A 25,755-nucleotide genomic window follows, 5' to 3' on the forward strand; every position below is an offset into this window, starting at 1 on the left:
ACCCTAAGCCCCTAATTTAGCTTGCAGTAGGTAAAGTGAATTTTATTCTTAGAACATTTTAAATTTGCAACTGTTAGTTAATAAGCAATCAAAACTGACAGGTAGACACCCAGAATGTGTGCAAGATCTGGCAAAGACAATTTGCCCAGAAAGATCCTTGGGATAAGCCAGTTTCAGCCATGCTAAGATAGTTGCAAGTAAGCAAGGCCAATGAGTACTAGGACCTGCCTCCCTGGTTGTTATGAGGATTACATGAGGTAGTACATTAGTTACAATTGTCATGGTGATGGAGCTTGTCATAAATTTCACCTTGGCAAAAGTCATAAAGGGGTACTATTCCGTAGGAGCACAACCCCCTTCTCCCAAATAGCAAAGGAAGCCAGAGGTGAAGGGATGAATTAAGACAGAATTCATCATGTCCAAAAGCCAATGTTCGAACTGAAGAAGAAAATATTTGTTTTACTTTACACATAACAGTTTTGAGTAAGAAGTTTCTTTTTTCTTTGAAACAGTGAATGCTTAAAATAACCAGAAAGTGTATTTGAATTCATGTTCCTAATAGAACTCTGTAGGCTTTTATTTCATTGGAACTCTACATTTAAGCTACCTTGTTTGATAAAGTTCAACATGAAGAAATTTGTTATTTGTTCCTTCTCCGTAAAAAGATGGCTATTTGATAAATAATTTTGGCTCTTATTCTGGCCTATAATCCTAAGTGTTGATTAGGACAGATAAAGTCTCTCGGGTTTTCATTTAGAGATGACTTGAAGAGCACAAAGTGTACTCTACCTCATACATCGCACATCATCAATAAAAGGTAAAATAGCAATTTACTTTGATGGTTTCATTTAAAAGACTTTTTCCCTTTTATCCTTTCATGTTTTTACTATCTTCAGTACCCACCATGCAGTGTACCGTAGGCGGCTAAAGAATAACCAGTAGCCGAATGCTGTTTCATTTAGATTTTCCAATTTTAAAGAAAACTTGCATTTTAGCATACTTTCAAAATGACTGCTAAGGAGATTCATTTCTGATATTTGAAGACATCTGCTTGTAAAATTTGAAATCTCAAATGTTATCGATTTTAATTTTTATCATTATTTTCTCTGTGGTCCGTTACATAGGATAAGCCTTATTCAATAAAAATAATTTAATGGACGAATTGTTTAATCCTAAAGATATAAGAAAACAAAAGTTCTTAAAATGATTTAAAATCATACATACATACAAATCTACTTCTAAATAACATTAATCTTCAGCTCATATGACCAGGACCATCTAAATGGAAAGAGAGTGACCTTTATGGTCTTACAGAACTAATCCTGGCTCTGCTTCTACTAGCTGTGTGACATCCAACAAGTTACTCAGTCTTTCTGCATCTAAACTGTTTTTATAGAATTAGAAACAGCACATATAAAGTAAAACCATAATTTATTAAATAAATTGTAGCTATTATTATAATTAATAAAGACCTTCACTTTCAAAGCTACTTGTTGAAGCTATTTTTGAAACACTTTATTCTCACACATATTTACATATTCTCACCTAAACTATTCAAATATCAGAGACACGAAAATTAATGGATGGATATGAACAAATCATAGTGAAAAATAAACATGTCAGACAGAGGAAAGCTTATTTGTTTTAAGACCAGAAATTATTTTTCTGGCTCCTTCATGTTATTGGTTTCTAATTTTATGGCAGTGTAGTCAGAAAATTTAGACAACAGGATATTGTACTTCTTAGAGTATATCATAGCTTTATTTGAAGCTTATTGCATAGTTTTTATGAATGTCTCATGCTTGATACCTTGTGCTACCATGAGAATAATGTGCCTCAGGAATTCCTATTGTATTCATTGGCAAATTAAAAAAGAAAATGTTGGGAAGTAGTGATGATAACCCACTAGATCCGGAGCAATCTCCAAGAGGAAACACGGCAAAGCAAAAAAAAAATTGAATGTTCCTTTTCCTGCCATCCTTATTTCCACAAGCTCCTTCCTCTTGCTGGGCACAGTACTGATGACATTCCTTGGATAACAGGTGGCTTTGGAGAATTGACTAGTCTGTCTCACAAAAAGGGACATGAAAGAATCCCAAGCTGTTTTGCCAGCCACTTTGTCACAGTGGCACCCGAGTCCCTGCAACCCTTTACGCTGCCTGTCACCTTTACACAAGCGACGCCCTGCTCTCCCTCCTCAAAGCTTTTCTTACAAGTTTTCATGTCAGTTCAAAGGGCCCAATCTTCCGGCTCTCACTCTTAGGCAGTGTCTGTACTGTTGAGGTTGGAGAGGAAGCCCGTATCCTCTGTAGTTTAGCTGCCTTGACAACAGTGGAAAGTCTCAGGGTAATTCCCCAGAGCCTATGCCAATCCTTAGAAGAGATCCTGCTAATCCTCTGTGAAGGTTGCTATGAAAAGTTTGGAGTGAGACGTCATGTCTGACATTGGATGGAACATGAATCTTTCTGTTAGAATAAAATAGCCACTGACTCTCAGGATACTTAATGTGAATTTTAAAGTTGTTTCAAACACTACCTCAAAATTCTTCAAAAAGAACATAATCCTTTTCCTGCTCAATACACCTCTCTTCCTGAAAAAGGACAATATTTTTTAAATAAAAAGTTGTGTTTAATAATTTGCTGGCAGGGTCCCTATTATATGCACAATGCAGCACATTATTTTAAACACATGTTGAAACAGCTTTCTGTGAAACTGCCTACTAGGAATTGACCTGGGAGTGCCAGGAGGGCAGGGAAGGGGAAGTGGTAGGTGAGTTTAGGGTAAAATGCAGAGGAATAGCTACTTGGTAGTGGAATGAATGCCATCAAGTCAATATATGTGTGAATCATTGACTGCTGTTGCTGTTTCGATGGTGTAAGAGCATGGAACATAAGCTAAGCAAACACAGAAGGACAAATATGGTGCCACTTATACAAGGAATCTAAAGCAGTCCTGCTTATAGAAGCAGAGAATAGAATGGTGGTTACCAGAGTCTGGAGAGAGAGGAAACAGGGAGGTATTAGTCAAAGGCTACAAAGTTTTATTTAGGCAAGATGGATAAATCCTACCCTAGGATTGCTGTACCAAAGCATAGCAACTATAGTCAACAATAATGTACTGTATACTTACAAATGTGCTAAGATGTTGGATCTTGTGTTGACCTATCCCTCCCCAAAATCACAAAGGGGTTCAGAGGGTACTTTGGGAGGTAATAGACACATTTATGGCATAGATTTTGTTGATGACTTCATGGGTATACACTTATATCAAAACTGACTAAATTATCGCCTTAAATATGTATAACTTTTTACATATATTATACATATATGTCAATCATACCTGAAAAAAAGGTTGTTTATAAAGAAGAAAGAATACAGAGGGCTAAAATGGCAGATATCAAGAAGGCAAATTCCCTTTGTCTCTCTACCAATATGAAATAGGCATCCCCAGTGGCATAGGAGACTCCTCAAAACCAAAACAGGAGATGTAAGACTTTCAGAGTGACCATTTTCTGTCATGTCCAGTAATGTTTGGCTGTGTCCTCTAATTCTATCAGATGTAAAAAGATTGTAAAACCTGAAAACCTAGCAGCAAATAAGTTAGCAGAGTTACTAGGAAAATAGCCTTGATAACATCCGACTCTCTTTCAAAAACACCACATCAGGAGGACATCAGGAAGATAAAACTTTCCCCATTGTCTAATTTGTTTTAAAATAATTATAGTTTATAAGGATTAAACTAAGGACTCATATATTTAATGAACAAAATAATAGTTCATAAGAAACACTCATAAAAAGCCTTGCATAAACACTGTCATGGCATCCACATTTTCAGAGTCCAAACATGGAGGGGGAATTTTTATACAGTTCAGTAGTAATGCTAATAGGCCATAAAATAACTGCACTAAAGCATTACAATTCGTCTTTGCAGCTCATATTCTGATAGCAGTGGTTTCTGAAGAAGGACATTTGGCTGATAAGTTCATAGATTTGCAGAGCTCATTAGTTTGATGGATTATAGGGGAAAGTAGGCCTAGAAATGATGTTTGCAAATTAAGTCCAAGTGATAAAGCCTACACACACACACACACACACACACACACACACACACACAAATATATGCTTTAAATATATATATATATATATATATATATATATATATTTTAGATTTAATAATGTTATATATTCTTTTGGCCTTATCACTTTGATTTAATTTGTATATTATATATATAGTACATATAATTTATATATGTATTTGCCTATATAAGTGTATGCATACATTTATACAGAACAAATTTTATAATATTGCAATCCTGTCATTTATACTATTATGAAACCTATTATTTTCATGGAAGAAATCATGAGTAATAGTTTCAAATACAAACCTTGGATACAATTAATTTTACTTGTCTAAGTCATCATTATTGAATATTTAAGTCATTTTCAAAATGTCACATTATAAATAATCTTCTGGTTAATTTTTAATAAGCAAATATTTGAGCATAGCTATCATGATTTTTGTTTGTCACATTACTGGCAGGGCAAATGCTGGGTCAAAGTTTGAAAGCTTTTTGAAACTTTTTGCCAAAATTCCGTTTTTTTTTTTTTTTGGTTCTATCAATGAATACTCTCATATTCAGTACATAAGTGTATACTTGAGTGTTCCTTATAAATATTTTCATACTTTGTAATATCATCTACCTAATTCCATGTGGTATCTTTATAGAAAAAAATTCTTTGGCTGCTAATAAAAATGTTACTATGATGACATTTGCAGAAGTCAATAATCAAATTAATTATGCACCCTCAAACACAGATGTATGAAAGAAGCTAATTCATTCCATGCAGACGGTTATCAAAACTCTAAGATCCGAAACCATTATTTTTTTTCTGAGGGGATAAACTGGATAAATATTGAAACCTACATGCTTTCTGAAGTTCTTTTTAGATTCTATTACCTAAGACACGTAGATGTCATGAATCATCATATCAGATTAGCACATGTAATAAACTGAATGTCAAACAAAAGAATTCAGAGGAATGAAAAATGATCCTCAGGGCCAAAATATAAGTACTATCTTGGCAAAATCATACTTTGAGATGTGTCAGAAGCATAATAAGACATTTTAATAACCTTAAGAGAAGGTTCATTCCAGTTGCAGATTCTCAAAATCATAGGAAATCAATTGCTCTAAAGTTATTTGGCTTCAAAGATATTCAGATTCTTTCTTGGTATAGTAATTTAACATTTGTTGACCTCTGATGTAATGGGAAGAGCATAAGAGAAGTCAGAAAATCCGATTTTTCATAGCCCAGTTCCATCACACATATGAGATAACATGTAGCCTTTTGTAACTGCCGTCTTTCACCTCACATACGATTGTCAAGGCTCATTCATGTCATAGCACATATCAGTACTCTTTCCTTTTTTATGACTAGATAATATTTCATTGTATTCATATATCACCCTTACTTTATTTATACATCAGTGGGTAGACATTTAGGATGTTTCCACTTTTTAACTATTATGAATACTGCTCCTAAGAATATTCGTGTGTGATTTTGTGTAGACATATTTTTGTTTATCTCAGTATGTATTCAGGAATGAGATACTGGGTCACATGTAACTCTGTATTTAACACTTGATAAGTGGCCAAACTCTCCCAAAGCAGCCTCACCATTTTATATTCTCACTAATGATTTGAGGATTCTAATTTGTCCATCTCTTTATCAACACTTGTTATCACCTGTCTTTTTTAGTATAGGCATGGAGTGTATGAAGTGGTATCTCATTGTAGTTTTGATTTGCATTTACTTGATAGCAAATGATGTTGATCATTCTTTCATGTGCTTATCTACCATTTGTTTATCTTCTTTGGAGAAATGCTTATTCAGCTCATTTGCCCATTTAAAAAAATTTGATTGTTTTGATACTATTGAATAGGAAGTGCTCTTTTTATATTCTAGAGACAAGTCCCTTAGGATGTACTTTTTTTTTTCTCCAATTCTGTCAGATGTCTTTCACTGTATTGATACTGTCCTTTGAAACACATTTTTTAAAATTTTGGTGAATTCAAATTTATTTTTCTTTTGTTTTTTTTTATGATTATTGTGTTTTATCATAGCAACCACTGCTTTATCCCAGGTCACAAAATTTAACCCATTTATTTTAACAGGTTTGTAGTTTTAGCTCTTACATTTAGGTGTTTGATCCATTTTGAATTAATTATTGAAGATGGTGCTTGATGGAACCAAATTCCTTCTCTTGAATGTGCATGTACTTTATCCCAAACAGACTATTTTTTCTTAATCAAATCATTTTGGCACTCTCACTGTTTACCTTGTTTTTTTTTTTTTTTTTAAATTTTTTTTTTGAGAGAGTGAGAGAGGAGAGAGAGAGAGAGAGAGAGAGAGAGAGAGAGAGAGAGAGAGAGAGAGAGAGAGAGAGAATTTTTTTTAATATTTTATTTTTTTAGTTCTCGGCGGACACAACATCTTTGTTGGTATGTGGTGCTGAGGATCGAACCCGGGCCGCACGCATGCCAGGCGAGCGCGCTACCGCTTGAGCCATATCCCCAGCCCTGTTTACCTTGTTTTTGATTGCTTTCCATGTCCATTTGTTTTCTTTGTTTCTTGAATCATTTATAACTGTAAATTCCTTGAATTGAGTAACTACCTGTTATACATATGCATACCCCACCTTCATCATTTAGCAGAGGACTGAGTCTGTAGTAGATGCTTAATAAATACTTCATTAATTCATTGATTGATCAATAGAATTGAAGGTTTCAAAGGGCTAAAGGAAATTTGTGAGGAGTTATTATAAAGTTTGTCAATTTCACCTTACAGAAGCTGTATCTCAGCTAATAGTTTTGAGAACTGATGAAATAACTAATATTTGCAAAATAATTCAAGCTAATCTTCTATTGCATATCATTTCAAAATAAATATATTCAAATTACTATTGTTATTAACATTTGCTGTTGTGGGAATTCCTTTAATCTTTAAAATTCCTTTAAGACATGGAATCAACTTTCTTTATTTACATTCTTGTTTTAAGATAGTGAATACAGTTAGTTAGTTTTTCCCCTATTATATCCTTTCATGTGTATCCACTAATTAAATAGCCAATTGAAAGTTTTTACTAATCATTAAATATTACATTAAGCCAAATAAACTACCTACAGACATCAGTCCAAAGAAAAAGGAACTAGTTTTAAAATGTGGTGTACCTTTTCTCATTGTAAACACAACTCTTTTCTAGATAGTATATTCATGTTGCCACATTCAGAGAATTTGAGAAGTAGAAAAGAGAAAACAGGCTTCCGCCTGACCTACAAACATGAAACCTTAAAAAAAAAAAAAAAAGTTCTGTTTTTCTGCCATTAAATGAATATTAAGTTAATCTAATCTAAGACTTATTTTTTTAGTTAAGGTTTGCAAATAAGTCTCTAAAAATGCAAATTATATAATTGGCTATTGGGTTTTTCCTGTCCTTTTCCTTCATCTCATTAATCTTGCAGGAAATATCACATATATCTTTCAGAGCATTGAATTTAAGTGGAGATGTTCCCAAATAAAGAAAACAAAACTTTACATAAGGATTTAATATGATTGTTATGGAGAAAATTCGGAAGAAGATTGAGGAATCAAGGCTTCTGTTTTGTTATTTTCACTACATAATTGTCAAACTTGAAACTTTGACTCTCATTATTATGTAGTATTTTAAAAGTTAAAAGCATGCAAAGGTGCAGTTCTATAAAATTCTACAGGTTAAAAAAATACAGAAAAATACAACATATTTATAGAGTAAGACCCAAAATCCCAATTGGCCCAGTTAGTCTACTTAGTTTCTTTTTGTAAGATATATATGAACACAAGAAGACAAATGAGGACATTATGATGAGATATTTGACCTATATCAGGAAATATAAATAAAAATAAGGTCAATGACCTAAATATTTGTCAATAAGTTCTGTTTAAAAACTTAGATTTGTAATGCAGCTCATGATTCTTTGGTTAGTAATTTAATTACCCTTGCAACCAGCTTTACTATATCAAGTAATGTCAACATCAGCACATAGTAGCAAGTAGCTAAGGAAGATCTTGTCCAGGGTAACTGAACCTTCTGGATAGCAGAGACATTACAGTGGGATTTAGGAAAGATTAAACTCTTTGAACTCTGCCAAAAGCAATAATTAAAATGAATGGAATCTGCTTATATAAACAGCTGTCATCCCTTCTTCAACAAAGAAGTTTGCCTTTTACCAGTGTCAAAAAGGCTAATCTTCTAAGAGGGCTGAGTTTTTACCATTTCCTTATTTATTTATTTTTTTTAAGGGAAGATTCCTGAAACAACAATCAAAAGAAACTATGAACACTGAGGATGTGTCCAGCGGCAGCATTGTGATCTAGCTACACCCCAAACTTAGGGAAATTTCAGTAAGAACCTGTTCAGTACTTCTTCTGGTTTTTATCTGTTTCAGTATCTAATCATGATGAGGATTTATCATCTTCCCCTAGCATTTTCACATCAATCTTCAGGTTTTAGAAGAAAAGTTAAGAGGCTCCAATCTTTAAACAGCCAGTCTCTCATTTTTATCTAAATAACTAAATAATGAAAGGGTCAAAGGAATTTATCCTTGTTGCTGGTCTTTGAGGTCCGATACTCCCTTTCTACTTAAATGGGTCATTTCTAGAAACATTATCCTACAAACCGAACATCTAAAAATCACGAAAAGTTCTATTTCAGATGTCATGATGCCTATAAGTTGTAAAATACAGACTCTAAATGTTAGGAGAGAGGAGAGAAAAAAATATTTAATGTGAAAATAGATTATTGAGTGATGGGGAAGAATTGAGTACAAATTATGTTGCTATCATGTTGATATACTCTATTTATTTCATCATGAAGAACACTGTGAGTAGTAGAAGGAAACTGGGGTTCAGAGAAGCTTTCTGGGTTTTTTTTTTTTTTTTTTGAGAAGCAAGACCAGTGAATTGAGAAGTCATGATAGATTCTGAGTCTTGTAAATTCTAGGACAGTGTTTTATCTCATTTTTCTAAGAATGTCTTAAAAGACATGAACAGATAATAAAGCAATTATACAGAAAGTAATACAAATAAACCTTACAAATATAAAGACATATTTGACTTTAGTATGACAAAAAAAATTCATGGAATTATCATTTATCACCCATCTGACCAACAAAATAACAAAAGTATAACAACATATTCTGTTAGTAAGCACATAGGGAAATGCACTTTCATGCACTGTTGGCAAGATTATAATATGGTACAATCCCTGTGAAAGAGCATTTGTCAACACAATAAAGAGTGGGGGTCAGGGAAGAATAGAAGTACTTTGGATGAGACAAAGGGGAAATGAGGGAAATAGAAGGGGAATGGGAATAGGAAAGATAGTAGAATGAATTGGACATTGTTACCCTATGTGCATATATGATTACACAACCAATGTAATTCGACATCATGTACAACCAGAAGAATGAGAAGCTATACTCCATAAATGTATAATATGTCAAAATACATTCTACTATCATGTATAACCAATAAGAACAAATAAAAAAAAGAACATTTGTCAAATCTAACCAAAGTACAGATGCTTTTACACGTTATAAAACAGCAATCCTGTGTCTAGGAATCTAACTTATAAATAAATATACAGGTGCAAAATTACTTATAAACAAAGGTGTTCATTTTGCTCTTATGTTATTAGCAAAAAGTAGAAGTGATGAAGTTTTAACACTGTAGAGTGGCCTCAATTAGTTTTGGTTTCATCCACACATCTCTGTGCACTGGCATGGAGAGATCTTTGGTATTTATTAGTGAAATGCCATATATAGCATAGTAGATACAGAATACTATCTTTTATACAAGTAATAGGGAAATACGTGTGTTACAAGAAGAACTTCAGATAGGTAAACAAAAAGAATTAGAGGTTGGTGAGCTGATCCAGATTTTAGATAGCAGGAAGCCATTCTATGCTTAGATTAGAGGGACAAAAAGTAATAATTTGATCCTGAAACCTGGAGGACCAGATCACTAGTGGCAGCTGGAACCAAAGTGGGCCTGTCCTGGGTAACTAGAACCACAGAAAAGCACTATATCCAGAAACATCTCCCAAAGCAGACAGAAAAGGGTCAAAATACTCTGACTTCTTTTTTCCTCCCACCTCCAATCCCACCAGGGTCACTATCTTCTCTTCCTTAAGCTAGGGCAATTAGACTCAAGACAAGAAGAGTAACAGGTAATAAATGTTATTAAGTTTATACGAAAGATCAAGATTTTCAGTATTAGGAGGAAGAAATGTACAACTTTAAAATCAAAGTCATTATATAAAATTGTTATTATTAACATTGAATTTAAAACCTGAAAACAAGATTAAAAAAATACAAAATTAATGAAATCAAAATTAATCGAGGCCTCTCTACAGTGTTAAAACTTCATCACTTATACTTTTTGCTATCAAAGTAGCCTAGATGAAATTTCACCTCAATGTCCATAAAACACATAGACTAACATTTTGGTTTCTAGTATTATTCTCTAGTAAAAGGAAGAACTAGTTTATCTGTAATGGGACAGTCTGAGACTGGCACAATTTGAGCCCTGGATAGTTTTTGAAATCTAATGGAATCATCTTAAAAGCAGACAATAGCCTCTGGCCACCCACTAGCCAATGTTTCAACATATTGACATTGAAAAGAATAATTCTTCTACTTGATTTAAAACTGATTTTATAAAAATTCTTCAATGATCACTCAAACTAAAGAACAAGTTCAAAAAAAGGCATGTTATCATTTGAGTTAATATTAAGCCAAATCTTGTCTTAGAGAATAAATAATTTAAAAATTAGGTATTTATTTTTTTATTCTCAACAGGAAACTCATTTTCCTTGTATCCAATTATACATCCTAAGAGAAGAACACCAGATAATTACTGTGAAGGAATGTTCAATTAGAGAAACCACACTTTTGCAATAACTAATTCAAGTATTCTCATTTACTGTTAATCAGATAGCTATCAAAAGAGAATTGAATCTCAGAACAATGCTATAGTTACACTACATAGATTGCTTTTGATAAGAGGGAAATAGAACAGGACAAGGGAGGGCTCAGACTGTGACTACACAATTCAGTGGCCATTCTCAGCAGCTGTAATGGTAGACAACAGATCATCTCTACCTCTCATTGTGCTTCAGGTCAACAAACATCAGGCATGAAGCATTCAAGCCCAGGATGGCTAATTTGATTACCACGCTTTTAGATTCCAATTTGTAAGAAAGTTGAAGTTTATATTTCATAAACATTAAAAAGATACCAGATACAGAGATCTGCTTTCTCAAATGACATAAAAATGATCTAGATTGTTCTAGATTAAATGCAGCTTAAAGGACACAATCAGATGCAATGCACAATTCCAGTTGAATCCATATTTTTGACAAAGTAGGGGAAAATTGGAGAAATATGACTTTCTATTTATTTTATTTTTTAAAATAAAATTAAGAAATTATTCATTTTTCTGGGTGCAAAATGGTTTTTAAGCTATGTAGCAAAACATTTGTTTCTGATAGATGAATACTGAAGTAACTAGGTATATAATGTAATGCCTAAAATCCTTTAAAAATTCTTCTGCATAAAAATAATTTTAAAGAGAATTAACATGATCCTTCATGATCTAACTCTAGCATAGTTCTTCAATTTCATCTAGTAATATGGTAAAATAATAAATATCAACTATATCTTTACTTCTATGTTTAATATAGGTCTCTTTGAAACCTTCTGTATAAGCAAACTTATTTTACCATGTGATAAATATCTTATTCCAGAGCAAGGATTGTTTTTAAGCTGAAGTTCTTAAATGGACCTTGAGGTACTTGATGGTATGGTTATGGGAAGATGTATTTATATTGGAAGAGTTTTTATGGCTTTCATCAGGTTTTCAGAGAGACATGTAACTCAAATGTATCAGGAATAATAAGAGTTTGCCAATTTTATTTGTATAACTCACTGAACTGAAGCCTTTAAAAGAACCATGCTTAACAAGTCTATGTGTCGTTAAAATAATTGAATTGAATAATATAGCCTATGTAAAGCTCATGGTTCCCTTGTTGACGTTGGTCTTCTCCACTGCATTCTGAGGATTAAGTAACTCCTGAGGATTATTCTTTTCTATATGTGATAAACTATGTCTGTCAAGAGTCTTTGAGAGTTTAGAAAACAAGGGTCATTTAATCCTAAACCATTATCTATATCATGTATTTGGCATGAAAGCCTCAATATTTACTTGATTTTGGATTAAGGTAAACCGTCTTGGATATGCTGAAGACTGGGCAGCCAAACATGGTTTCTGTACAGACAGGACTAGTGTTAAGATAGGGAGGAAAGAAGCCAGGCATGGTAGTGCACACTTGAAATCCTAGTGACTTGGGAGGTTGAGGTAGAACTGCATGTTTGAGGCCACCCTTAGCCATTTAGTAAGAACCTGTCTCAAAAGAAAAAATAACAAGGGCTCGGGATGTAGGTCAATGGTAGAGTTCCCCTGAGTTCAATCCCTAGTAATACAAAACAAATGGGGGGGGGGTGTGAGAAAGAGGGAGGGAGGGAGGGAGGGAGAGAGAGAGAGAGAGAGAGAGAGAGAGAGAGAGAGAGATAGATGTTGGTGGTGGCAGGGAAGAACGAAAGAGAAACATGTCTGACTGGCCTCCTGGGTATCCACCTAATAAGCTGCACGGAATCCCATGCTTAAAAGGTTTTGTTTTTTTGCAAATTTATTTTATTTTAATTTTTTTTTATTAGCTGTTCAAGACAATACAATGATCTTGACATATCATACATTTGATTCAAATAGGGTATGAATTCTCATTTAAAAGGGTTTGGCACATGATTTAATGATTGGTTTCACTGTTTTGAAATTCTGAATCATTTTTTTATTGGTTGTTCACAACATTACAAAGCTCTTGACAAATCATATTTCATACATTAGAATCAAGTGGGTTATGAACTCCCATTTTTACCCCAAATACAGATTGCAGAATCACATCGGTTACACATCCACATTTTTACATAATGCCATATTGGTAACTGTTGTATTCTGCTACCTTTCCTATCCTCTACTATCCCCCCTTCCCTCCCCTCCCATCTTCTCTCTCTACCCCATCTACTGTAATTCATTTCTCTCCTTGTTTATTTTCCCATTCCCCTCACAACCTCTTATATGTAATTTTGTGTAACAATAAGGGTCTCCTTCCATTTCCATGCAATCTGAATCATTTTTTAATAAGAGACATCCCTGTTTTCATGTTGCACTGGGTTCCACATATTATGTAGGCTACCCTGCATATGTGGCTTGGCTCCAGGCTTATCTGTGTCATTGGCTATAGTTGTGTTCAACTTGGTTCTTGCACAGCTATTACCACCCCCGGTTTCCTTCCTGAGATAACGGTTGAGGTTGGACTGCTGGTTACTGCAAAAGCACAAAAGCCATGAATGAACATGTGCTGGGATTGGGGAATATAGAGGTAGGATAGGGAAGAAGACCTAAATTGAGCAGGAAATCTATCTAAATGATAAATTATTAATATCGCAGTAATATTGTTTAATTCATCTCAATTTCACTGATTATCCTCCTGTAAATCTACAGTGATTCTCATCCTTCTAGTGCCTCTGGCATCCATATGTTAGGAGGGAACAAATCTGTTGGGGAAAATCTGCTCAGGGCTCCCTTATGAACTGTAAGTGATAATGAATGATGCTGAATTTGGCATTTCAGATATTTTCTATAAAAATTTAAAAGTGTTATTTTTCAAAATATTATGGAAAACCACTAGTGGCAACATTTTAATAAGGCAACATTCAAATGTGTATGCCAGAAATGTTATTTTTTTCTTTTGCTACAAATTTGCAGCTTGCTAGGGCTGCTGTGTGGACTTGTACAGTGAGTAGCAAGCTCAGGGGAGCTCAGAGTATCAGGCTATCTGTGGAGGTTCACTGGCCTCTTATCTGATCCTAGCTTCTTTGTGACGAATTCTACTGAGTTTTGCACCAGAGGAAGTATTCACAATTAGGGGAATAATCTCCCCCCCCCCCAAAGGTGGTCAAAGAGTAGCAACATAGTAGCAGTAATTATTATTATTACAATGCTCATAATGATTATCATGTTGGAGGCCCTGTGCCAAACATCATATGCCTCATTTGATTCATTGTTCCAGCAACCTAAGGAGTAGTAACTACTTATGAAAGAGAACTGAGACTCAGAAAAGTGCATTGCCCAAGGTTGTGTACCTAGTAAACAACGAAACAGAAATTTGAATCCTTGCCAGAGAATGTAGAGACCATGACCTCAAGCACTGGGGTACCCCTTCTCCAGCAGAGATACCATTTGATTTTCCATCATTAAGAATGGGAAGTTGGTTATGTCATTTTTGAAGACTGAGCAAACAAAACTAACAAAAGAAAAGCGATTTTACTCTGGTAGTATTTAACTATATTCTAAACAGCAAACATTGCTTTTATGTATGTTATTTTAGCTTTGAAAACTGAGTTGGTAGTCATTCACCAAGTGGGATTTCAGAGGATCATAAATCATAGACCCCTGCTGTTGGGTGTCATGAAAAAAGGGACGAATTGAGGAAGTACACACAGATAAAACTGGGAAATAGACTCTCTTTCTGAGAAAATTATTTAAAGCATCATCACCCTGATTTCAACTGTTTACATATGTATGGAACTTAAAATATGATATTTAATAAAACCCCAAAACATCTGTTTTGTTCTGTGCTTCATTACCTGGTTGTTTTACATGAATGGCTGATTTAAGAAAGCACTGAAATTCTGATACTAAAAATCACTCAAACAATTTTGAAAGGAACAATAAAAGATAATAAAGTACTACATAATTAAAAGAATGCCTAATCATTTTTCAAATGCAATTTGAAATTCTCTAAACAAGATTCTCTTTCAAAGCTTGTTTTATGCAAAGAGAGAGAGAGGAGGGGGGGAGGGGGGGAGGGAGGGAGAGGGAATGAGATAAAATTTTAAGGAAATTCCCTAGGAGGAAGTTTTGATTTCAGAATTTTGTTGTAATTGCAGGGTATACTTGGTAAGTAAAGATGGGAGTTTGAAGTTGCTATAGTTTTCTACCTCTTTGTTCAATTACTACCTGCTAGGGAAAAAAAAAAAAAAAAACAACAAAACATCAAACCTGAATATCGATGACAGAACAGATTTTGTTTCTTTTATTTCCAGAGGTACCTCCAAATACATGCTTCTAAAAATTGCCAGAGGAAAAGACTATGGGTTTCCTGGTAGATATTACCAGAGTGAGCAAATTTCATAACTTCTCAGGTAATGGAGAAAAAATTTGCAATAGAAGAATTCCTAAAAAGACATTCTCAAGAAGAATAAGAATGATGTCAGTAGGATCTCATATCACCAGGAAAAAATATGAATAAAGCATTGTGTTATTGATCAGGTTCTCAAAAAATTACAAATGATCTTTGTATACTGTGCAAAATTTACAAAGTGCAAAAGTGTTTTGTGTGTTAAAGGAAGGCAAATATTGGAAGTAACTAATTAAATTTAACTCATTTATGATTGACATATTAATGTACTATAAAAGTGTCACTTCCTATTTTCATATCTTACTTGATTTAGAAAGATTTTTGCAGAGATTCATGACAGGCATCTTGAGAATTCCTTTTTGTACACAATTAGAATCATTTCATGATTGTTAAGAAACCTGTCTATGAATGTTTGTCTTGCTGCTCTGTCTTCCTTAAAAACCTCTTCCATGAGAGTAGGCATCAGAGAAATTTCTTGACCTTGCATGAGTTTGATGTTGTGATGTCAGTCCAAATGGTATCTTGACTTTAATAAGTGTGAGTATCAGAGTCCATCATGTGGATATGGACATAAGTAGAACTGCTGTCGATAGAATGGTGCATGGATTCACATTACACATTTTGATGCTGAAATACTTTAAAATTAGTTAGATGACACTGGATACAAATTTAAGACAAATTTAAGACAACTTGAAACATGGGTCTGATTAGATCATGTGATTGCCATCATCTTGATACTTTAAATTTTCCAAGACCTGTGATTTTCTCTGGTTTTATGAAGAGCCAGAGAACATGAAGAAAAGAAAGTGTATGGGTCAGGGTCCCAGGACAGAAATTCCCAAAGGTAGAAGCACTCCCCAGCATACAGGCAACACAGCTTGGCCGTGCTAACCTGATCATTCTTTCTGAAAATTAATTCTGTATTATCCATGGCTCATCCCTGGAGGCAGCCCTTGGATTCAAGGTTATGTATTTCCTCTTGATCCTCATTAATTCTCAGCTTAAGAGGACAATCTTTACCAGTGCTCAAGCCACAAACCCCTTTCCTTTGCCTGACCTATCAAGGACCAGTTAATCACTGGATCCCTTACCCAGATGCCTTTCATCTTCATCCCATGATGAACACCTCTTTCTAAGCTTTAGAATTTTTTGCTGAACTATTTCAAACCTATCTAGTGCTTTCCTAATTTTTAATACATTCTCCCCCATCTTTACCAAGGTGAATTTTCTGAAGCCTAAGTTTTATCATCTCTTTCATAACTTCCTTTTGCTTTTGAATTCCTTAGTAAAAAAAAAAAAATCTAGTAATTCCTATACCAGTTCAAACAGACAGGAGAAACCCTTGGTCCCAGCATAATGTTGCATTTCCTGTTTTCCTTCCAGGTAATGCTGAGAACTGGGATTTCCTCATCTTCCCCTCACCCCTGGTCTTCCCTTCATACTTCAGACTCCCCCAAGACTCTGCTCAGGTATCACCTCCCCTGCAGTGTCTGTCTCTGATTTAGGTGTTCCCTTTTCTCTATTCCCATAGTCCTTTGCTAATTGCTCAAATCTTGATTGTCTTTTTTTATTTGTGTACACCTCTAAAAGTAAAGAAACTAGAAGTTTCTGGACTGTGTCTTGACTCCAGCTTTCTTGGAGCATACCACAAACCTGACACATACTTTCTGAATGAAGGTATAAATTTATGACTCCCACTGTTGATCCCCACTCCTGGTTTCTACATTCTATAGTAAGGACAAGGTGCAACAGGAAAAGAGGGGGTAAAGGGAAGAAATCCTTTGCAACAAGCATCCTTAGGTATTATTTACATATTCTCTTTAGCACTGTCAACATCCTATGAGGTAAGTGTTATCCTGAAGGGCAGGACAAAGAAACATGTTCAGAGATGTGAAGTTATGCACCTGAGGTCACAGAACTGGGACTTGAACCCTGATTTATAGGTCTCAAAATCCCACCTGTTTCTCTACACTATTCTGTGAAATACTTTTTTTCCAATGGACAGAAAAAACACATTTTACAAATATGGCTGAAGCTATTAGAAACAGTCTTTTCTCAGTAAACAATGTGTAAATAAAGCCTCTTTGCAAGATTGTTTGAATGATGGTTGTCATGAGATAATCTGAGAGACATGGGAAATGATGTAATCATGCTGACATTTGTAGTTGCACTGAGTGAGATTAGAAATGCAACACCAAATGGTGGGGCAGAGGGAGAGCTAATGAAACACTCCTACATTGCTGACAGGATCATAAATTGGTGCGAATTTTTGAAAATGTATTTGCCAATATCTACTAAACCCGAACATATTCCTACCTTTTATTAGGAATTCTCCTCCTAGATTTATGCCCAACAGAAATCTATGTGTGACCAAAAGATGTGTACAAAAAGTTCTTATGAGCAGCACTAGTAATGGCCAAATGCTAGAAAACAAGTCTAATTTCCATCAAGAACAGAATGGGTAAATAAATAATATACATTCTTCCAATGAAATATCACACTACAATATGAAGTAATAAACTTCTGCTGTATGCAGAAGCATAGGTAAATGCTTAAAAATAGGATTGCTAGATAAAATACAGGCTGCTCAGCTCAATATTTTATGGCATATACCTATCTGTTTATTACACATTGAAATTAACTGGGTGTCCTATATTTTTATTTCCTCTGTTTGGCTGCCCTACTTACAATGTTGAGTAAAAGAAGCAAGACACACAGAGCATATACAAAAACAGCATTTTGGTGCTGTGAGCCTGACTGGTGGTTATTTTTGGAGAGGGGATAGTGATTGGAGGAGACACTAGGGTGATTTGCAAATGGGTAATGCTCTATTTCTTGACCCGGGTGGTGGTTACTTATATTAACACTGTAAAAAAATGGAACTGCACACTTGGATTTCTTTACATTGTTTACCTTTTGTAGTATATATTATACTAGTTTGTTTTTTGGTGTGATTATGATATTTGTGTTCCACAGAAAAGAAAGAAAGAAAATCACTCTAGATGTAGTGCTAAGCATGAATTTAAAAAGAGCCAAGCTGGTGTTAAGAATCTGATGTACTAATGTGGGGGTGGAAATGATAAGGGTTTGAAACTAGGGCATAAAGGGCAGAATATAATATTAATATAGTGTTATTGACAAGCATTCTTTTTCATTGGTTGCATAATAGTAATAACAAAGGAATTTGAGAATATTTCCAAGTATTTGGTAGGGAATAGTGGATGGTGGTGGTCAGGGTCTCCATTTAAGACTGAACACTTTGTGCACTGCACAATTCTGAAGGGCTACATTCAAATCTTGAACCTTTATATCACTTAAAATGTCTGGTGGATTATATTAAAGTGTTTATTTCAACAAAATCTATATTAAAAGTTTTTTTTTCCTGAGAGAGAAGTAAATAGAGTAAAAGTAAAAGAGAAGTAAAGTAGAAAAGATATATTTGTTTAATTTCCACACATGTTCCATATGGTTAGTGACAGTCCTCCTGAGGACTAGCTTGACATCTACAATAAAAAAAACAGAAGAGGGATACATTTGCATCAGTGAGTGAGGAGGAGCTAAAGAACAATTACCTCAGTTTTCAACTATTTACCTGAAGTTTATGGAATATTCAAATAGAAATGTGCAGTAGAAAACTGAATAAATGAGTATGAGTTGATGGAGTTTGATCTTAGCTGACGATATCAGTTTAGAAGTTGTCGGTGTGTGAGTTAATTGACACTCTCACCAAGAATTAGCAAGTAAAAAGGAAAGAGAACCAGGGAAAAATCTGTCATGTAGAGGAAGAAATATGAAGACAAGAGGTGGTGCAGTTAAACAGTTATGAGATGACAACTAGGAAATAATGAAGGCAAACAATAGAAGAGGGATTGAAAATGCTCTCTGGCTGTGGCAAGTAAAAATATCTCAGAGCAATTTCAGAGATGTGGGAAAGAAACAATTGAACAGGTTGAAAAACAGTAGGAGATAGAAAAGTGAAATGTCTTTTTTTTTCTAGGACTTTAGGAATGAACTGAAAGGAAAAAAATAGAATAATAGAGAGCTCAACAAATGTAATCATTTTAAGATTGGAGAAAATTAAATATGCTTACATATTGAGTAGAACCAGTTACTGAAAGTTTTGAAAAGAGAGAATTAGAGAGCTGGATCAAGATTGTGAGAGAAATGGAAATATCTGGAGCCCCAAACATAAGTAAAAAGAATCCCTCTGATTATGAGATCGAATGCTTCATCTTCTGATATTTCTTCTAAGGCAAACACATTTGATAATTTGTATGGTTTAAAACAAGAAAAATTGAAAGAATTCATTCCTACAATCTCTATTATCTCTGTGAAATTGTGCAGAAGGTCATGTGCTAGGAGTGGGAAATACAACAGAAAATGACTGGGTAGTGAATTTGGGTGGTAAAACAGTAGAGGTGCTATGGAGAGAAGTAGGAGACTTAACAGAGCAAAATAAAAACTGCTGAGGAACATTGGCAAACATCTAATGTTGGAGGTCACCTATTTTCATGAGGACAAAACTCCAAAATGGCATCTATGTTTTTAAATGCTTAGCAGCTCTAAAGATAAGAAAGTCTGTTGTGATTCAGTGTATGCATGGCACAATTTGGAGAAGGGGGAATGCATCATCTTTAAGAGAATGATCAAAAAGAAGCCCATTAGAAACAAATGGAGGTGAAATCAGTAAGAACCTTTTGGGCCTATAGAAGGGGTCATGGAGGGGGACTGGGGAGCAAGATGTGATCAGAGGAAGCACCTTGGGAGTAAGTTATATGAGAGCTCAGAAAGCAAAGGGTGCTTGGTCAAAGTGTCAGTTCATGTAGTCATAGATGATGGAGACAGAACTTTTCTATGTCTTGTATTCCAAGCCAATGGCCCTGAGAATTATTGTCGAAGTGAGGAAAACAATTCAGAATGAATCACACACATTTCCAATGAGGAAATGATAATCCTCAGGATGATTAGACTTCTCAAAATGATGGTTGCAGCTGTGGTAGAGAGGAAGATTATGACTGAATTGTTAGAGTCTGATAAATGCTCAAAATAACAATATTGGGACAGAATGAAGAACACGATTCACACAGTAGGTGGACTAATGGATGGATGGAGGGAGGGTGTGTGTATCAAAGAGGGTGGCACAGAAAAGTTGAAAGGGCAGAGCCTGGAATCCATGCTTTGGAGCAAGGAGACCAAGGTTCTTTGAGCATTTTAGGAGAGCAGATTTATTTCAAGAGAGTTAACAAAGAATGTACTACCTTCTAGGAGGAATCAGACTTCAGGGAAAGCTAAATCAACTGGAAAGAGTATTCTGCAGAGAGATGAGTAGAACAGAGAGGTGGATAGCACAGATCTTGGAACGAGGGCTTACAAGATCTTGTAATTGAGGGATATTTGCAATGTGAAGATATGTCCTGGAAAGAGTGTAAAACAGTAATGGCAGAGCATAAGAGAAAGTAGATTGAAGGAGACATCTCCTCCCAAATGCCTGGTAGCCTTTGACCATCATATCCCACTGAGACCTGGTGTTATTCAAGGGATGAGAAGATATGGTCCGTAGGACACCAGGTTCTGGAATGTTCTGATGTCTAACTATGGTTGATGGCTCCTAATGGAAGAACCAGAATTAAAGCAGCTGTTCATAATGGTTTAGGACTCCAACATCCTCCCTTCTATATCTATAGTCATGAAAAATTAAGACTGATGTTCAAAACGATACCCTAAAACTAGAGAAAAATCCTCAGTGATCAAAGAAAAATTCAGTAATATTCTCTAACAGCAAACATTCGTGGATCATGTTTTGGGTACTCTAGGAATTCGGTGGTAGACATTATTTCATCCCAAAAGAGATGTCTAGCAGAAGATATACAAAATACTTCCCTATATTTGTTAAATAGAAAAGTAGAAAAAAGATTATTTTTAAAATTGGTTTTCAAAAGTAAATCTCAAAATAAAATATTTGGTAATCATTGGATATTCAGAAAATTCATCTAGTTAAAAAGACCATTCTATTTAAGAAGCTCAACTATATATGATATTTCTCTTTTTAAGATATCTTTATTTATTTTTATGTGGAACTGATGATTGAACCCAGTGCCTCACATGTATGAGGCAAGTGCTCTACTGCTGAGCTATATAACCCAGCCCCTATGCATGATATTTCTTCATGGTAAAATAAAAATATGTGAGTGGATAAAAATTTGAATAAACTTTGATATGCCAAGGAAGGGAATCACCTCTGTTACAATAGCTATTGGTATTATGATAGAATCTGCCACAATATCATCAAGAAAAACTGGTGAATGTTTTCTTGAACTCATGGGAATCAGAGGCTGGAAGACAAAGCTCCCTGAGAGTTTAGAAGATGATTTTAAAAATGAATGTGGCATAAAATTTTCCCCCCAGTAGTCACTCTCTCATTCTCAGGACAGAGCACTTCGAAAATTTTCCACTGATGTGGTAGAATGCCTGCCATAAAGGTACTCAGAATGAAATGAGCTGTAGAGGTTCTTCCACAAAGGTTTTGCCTCTTTTTTGTACACATACACATATACACATGCACAAACACAAGCTCGCGCACACATTCATGAACTAAAAATTTCTTCAATCATTCCTGATTAATATCACCTAAACCATATGTTACATAATTGGGAGACTTGTTTGGAAAAATAGTTGTCTGAAGGCCAACCTAATAGCTACAAATCAACATTGACACGAGTAGCTGTGAGTCCCAGGGAGGAGGGAGGATGGAATTTATAAAGTTGGTGTAAGTGTATTTAAGGTCACTAAAATGTTTATCACTAATTCTGAAGAGAATTACTTTCCACTGAGTATATTTTCAAATTCAGTTTGCCTAAACTTTGCACCTATCACCAATGCATCAATTTTAAAATATTAGTCCTAAAAGGAATTTCCAAAATATTTTGTGCACGCACACACTCTCTATCTCTCTCGACATATAAAGAAAGTGAAGACTAGAAAAGTTTAGCAACATAGAAAGATCAGGTTACGACATGAGTTAGAACTGACTTAGTGTATGAGAAAATTTCAATGTAAAAATAAGAATTACTTTGGTGTTAATAAAAAAACAAGGTTGTTTATAGTATCTTGAAAAGAAGTGGATAAATATACAAGGAAAATTGGTGACTGGGCTTGAAATGTCTTCTTTATTTGTGCCACAAAATCTCCATTGAAATGCTGTGACATTAGAGTGTGTTGGTTCTGTTTGACCCAAATCACCCTTTGCTTCAATCCTTTGTGCTGAAAGGATTTTCTTCCACAGGCTAGGACACTTTCCAGCATTCAAAAGAAAAATATGTTGTATCCAAACAAACCATTTCCTTATGTGTGAAGCTGGAAACTTTATTCTTTTTGTGCCCTGTGTGCACTTTTCATAATTTTTCTCATTTTGTATTTGCTTTCTCATCCCAAACAATGCACAGATAATGCCCTGGGGTCCCCATCTAGATGGAACTTTGCTATGTGAGCCCACGCTCTATCAGGGCATCATGAATCTAGCTGCTGCACATTGCAATGAAGAGTGTATACAAAATTATATATAAGAGGTTGTGAGGGGAATGGGAAAAAATAAGGAGAGAAATGAATTACAGTAGATGGGGTAGAGAGAGAAGATGGGAGGGGAGGGGAGGGGGGATAGTAGAGGATAGGAAAAGTAGCAGAATACAACAGTCACTATTATGGCATTATGTAAAAATGTGGATGTGTAACCGATGTGATTCTGCAATCTTTGTAATGTTTTGAATAACCAATAAAAAAAAGAGTGTATCAGAAAAAAAGTTCCTGGGAGTGGGAATCCACGAGTACAATACTTGGCCCAAATGCTTGGTGTTTCTTGTGTAGTCAGGTCTTGTACTCAGCAATTCGAACACAGTGTTGGATTAATCTCTCCTTCTTCAATTCAAGGCACGTGCAGTATTTGGATTGTATGGCTTTTTAATTAAATTTGTGTGTGTGTGTGTGTGTGTGTGTGTGTGTGTTTAATTTTTGAGGTATCAGCTAGAGAGAACTCAATAAAATTAATTAATGCTAAGGTTTTTATAATAATTAAATTATTCAGTATTTAGCCACTCTGGGATAATTTGCAACTCAGAAGTTCATCTGTGAAAGGCAAATATTTAATTTGAAGAAAGAAATCCACTATATAGAATTTTGGGCACCATGGCAGCCAGAAGGGTTGTTATTGGAAAAAAAGGAAGATTTTACAACCAGCTTTGACTTTGGCAATCCTTGGGGTGATCATTCCAAATGGTAGTTAATATTCACCAACAGTTTAATCCACTTATTTATTCCCACCCTTATCATTGAAGGAATTAACAACATTTAAAAATATATAAAATATTGTTTAAAATATATGATTGAGAAGTGAGGGGGGAAAGGGGACATAATGAAGTCAAGAGTAAGATAGAAATGAAAGCAATAATTCTGAGTGGTATGATTTCTTAAATTTACTCATTCATTTCTTCACAAAGAATAAGTACCCACCATTGTTCTGGCACCCATTTGCGTGGCTATTTGGTAGCATAGTCCTCCTACTGGCTGTTTACTTGAAATATCTATTCTAATTGATTTGTGGTTACAAGGTTTTGCCTTAATTCTGAATATTATTCCCTAGCATTGGGACTATAACAGAAAGCAAGCACAGATTCCCCTTATAGGGTTCTAGTCTTTCACAGACAGACCTGTATACACACAACTACAATAGAGTATGGCAAAATCAAAATCATGGATTAAAAAAAATAAAACTAAAATAAAAATAGCAAGAAAATAACTAAGCAAAACAGTATGAAGTAGAGAGTCATGCACAAACCATGTCATCAAGACCGTCTTTCATTTACAAGAAAGTTTGAACTTGATCCTTACTGTGTTTTAAACAGGAAAATGAATCCTATAGTATGTTAGAAAGGTAAATGGCTGAAGCTTAAAGCATCTCCTGCTGCCCCCACCTGGTCAATTTCCACTAGTCAAGCCCTTCTTCAGAAATCCTCTGTGTACCAAGGCCAGTTCAAATCAGTAGTTAATGGAGTTGGAGTGCTTGGATTCAAATCCTGCTTAACAACCAGTAGCTCTCTGACTAAAAGTAAGAAATTGAAACTTCTCTGTGCCTCAGTTTCCACATCTGTAAAATGGGGATAAGAACCTACCTTGTGAGTGGTTGGAAGGAAAAAAAGGGTAATACATGTAAGTGATACAAATAAAGTACTTAGAACCTTGCCTAGCACATATTAACACTCTCTGGATGCTTTACATACAACCTTTCTCACCCTTATGACAACCCTGTAAGGAACAGATTATTGTCACTGCATTACAAAATTCATAATCTTTCAAGATACCTTTCACAGTGTCAGACAACAAAACCAAGTGTTAGATTTTTTTTTTTGCAATTTTTTCTCTATTACTCTATGTTCTGATTGTGCTTGATAATCAACAATTTTAACTCTCCTTTTTATTTTTTTTTGTTGTCAGCAGGAACTTGAAACTTTCAGTGACTAAACTGTGGTTTTTGTTAACTTTCTGGACTAAGTTTTAACATGTCATTTCCCAAGAGATGAGGCCTTCTTTTTTTTTTTTTTTTTTTTTTGGTTGAAAAATTAAAAGATGTGAGCTTCTCCTACGTATTTCAAGCAAGGGACATAAGATGAGCTCTGTGCAGGATGCTGTAGAGTATTTCAGGACACTAAAGTAGAAGGAAGTGCTGCTGAGACCCACCAGTATGTTGCCCTTCTCTGACCTGAAGTTTTATGCAACTTCTGCAGAAGGGAAGGAAAACCATGACCTGGTTGAGCTAAAACTTGCCAAACTCCAAATGACTTTGAAATAAATATTTCAGCAGACAGAATTGGAGATTATTTGTCTATGAAACTTGGAAAACATCTATGGGAAAGGGACTAGTGAAGTTCCCATATTTTCCTGTATTTTTCCTAGGTGGAAACAGAGCTGTGGACAGGTGTCAGATCCTTCCCCAAATGGGAGTCGGTGTGCATAAGTTACCGTGGTTGGACATGAAGAGGTTATAGACACTTTATGGAGCATTTTAGGAAACAGAAAATGTAATTTCATGACCTTTATTTCCCCTGTGACAAGCAGCACAGGCACAGTCACCTGTGCTTAGAGATTGCTTCCTTAGAGCATCCCAAACCAACCAGTGCCCCACATAAAATCATAGCACCTCAGAAATCCTTCCAAACTTCCTCCAGTGAAAAGCCAGAGCGTCCATTCTGTTTTCCTTTCTGTGTTTTAGGTCCTCTGGCCCTGTCAGTTTTCACCTTTCTGATTAGTCTTTTTGATTTGAAGTTTCTCTTATCTCTTTATCTACTTTGCCTTTGGGGGGAGGGCTTGTTTCTTGGACTCTATTTTCTTTCCTTCTTCCCTTTTCTTTTT

The sequence above is a fragment of the Spermophilus citellus genome, assembly GCF_964194105.1.
Source record: "Spermophilus citellus genome assembly, chromosome: 3".
Classification (NCBI taxonomy): domain Eukaryota; kingdom Metazoa; phylum Chordata; class Mammalia; order Rodentia; family Sciuridae; genus Spermophilus; species Spermophilus citellus.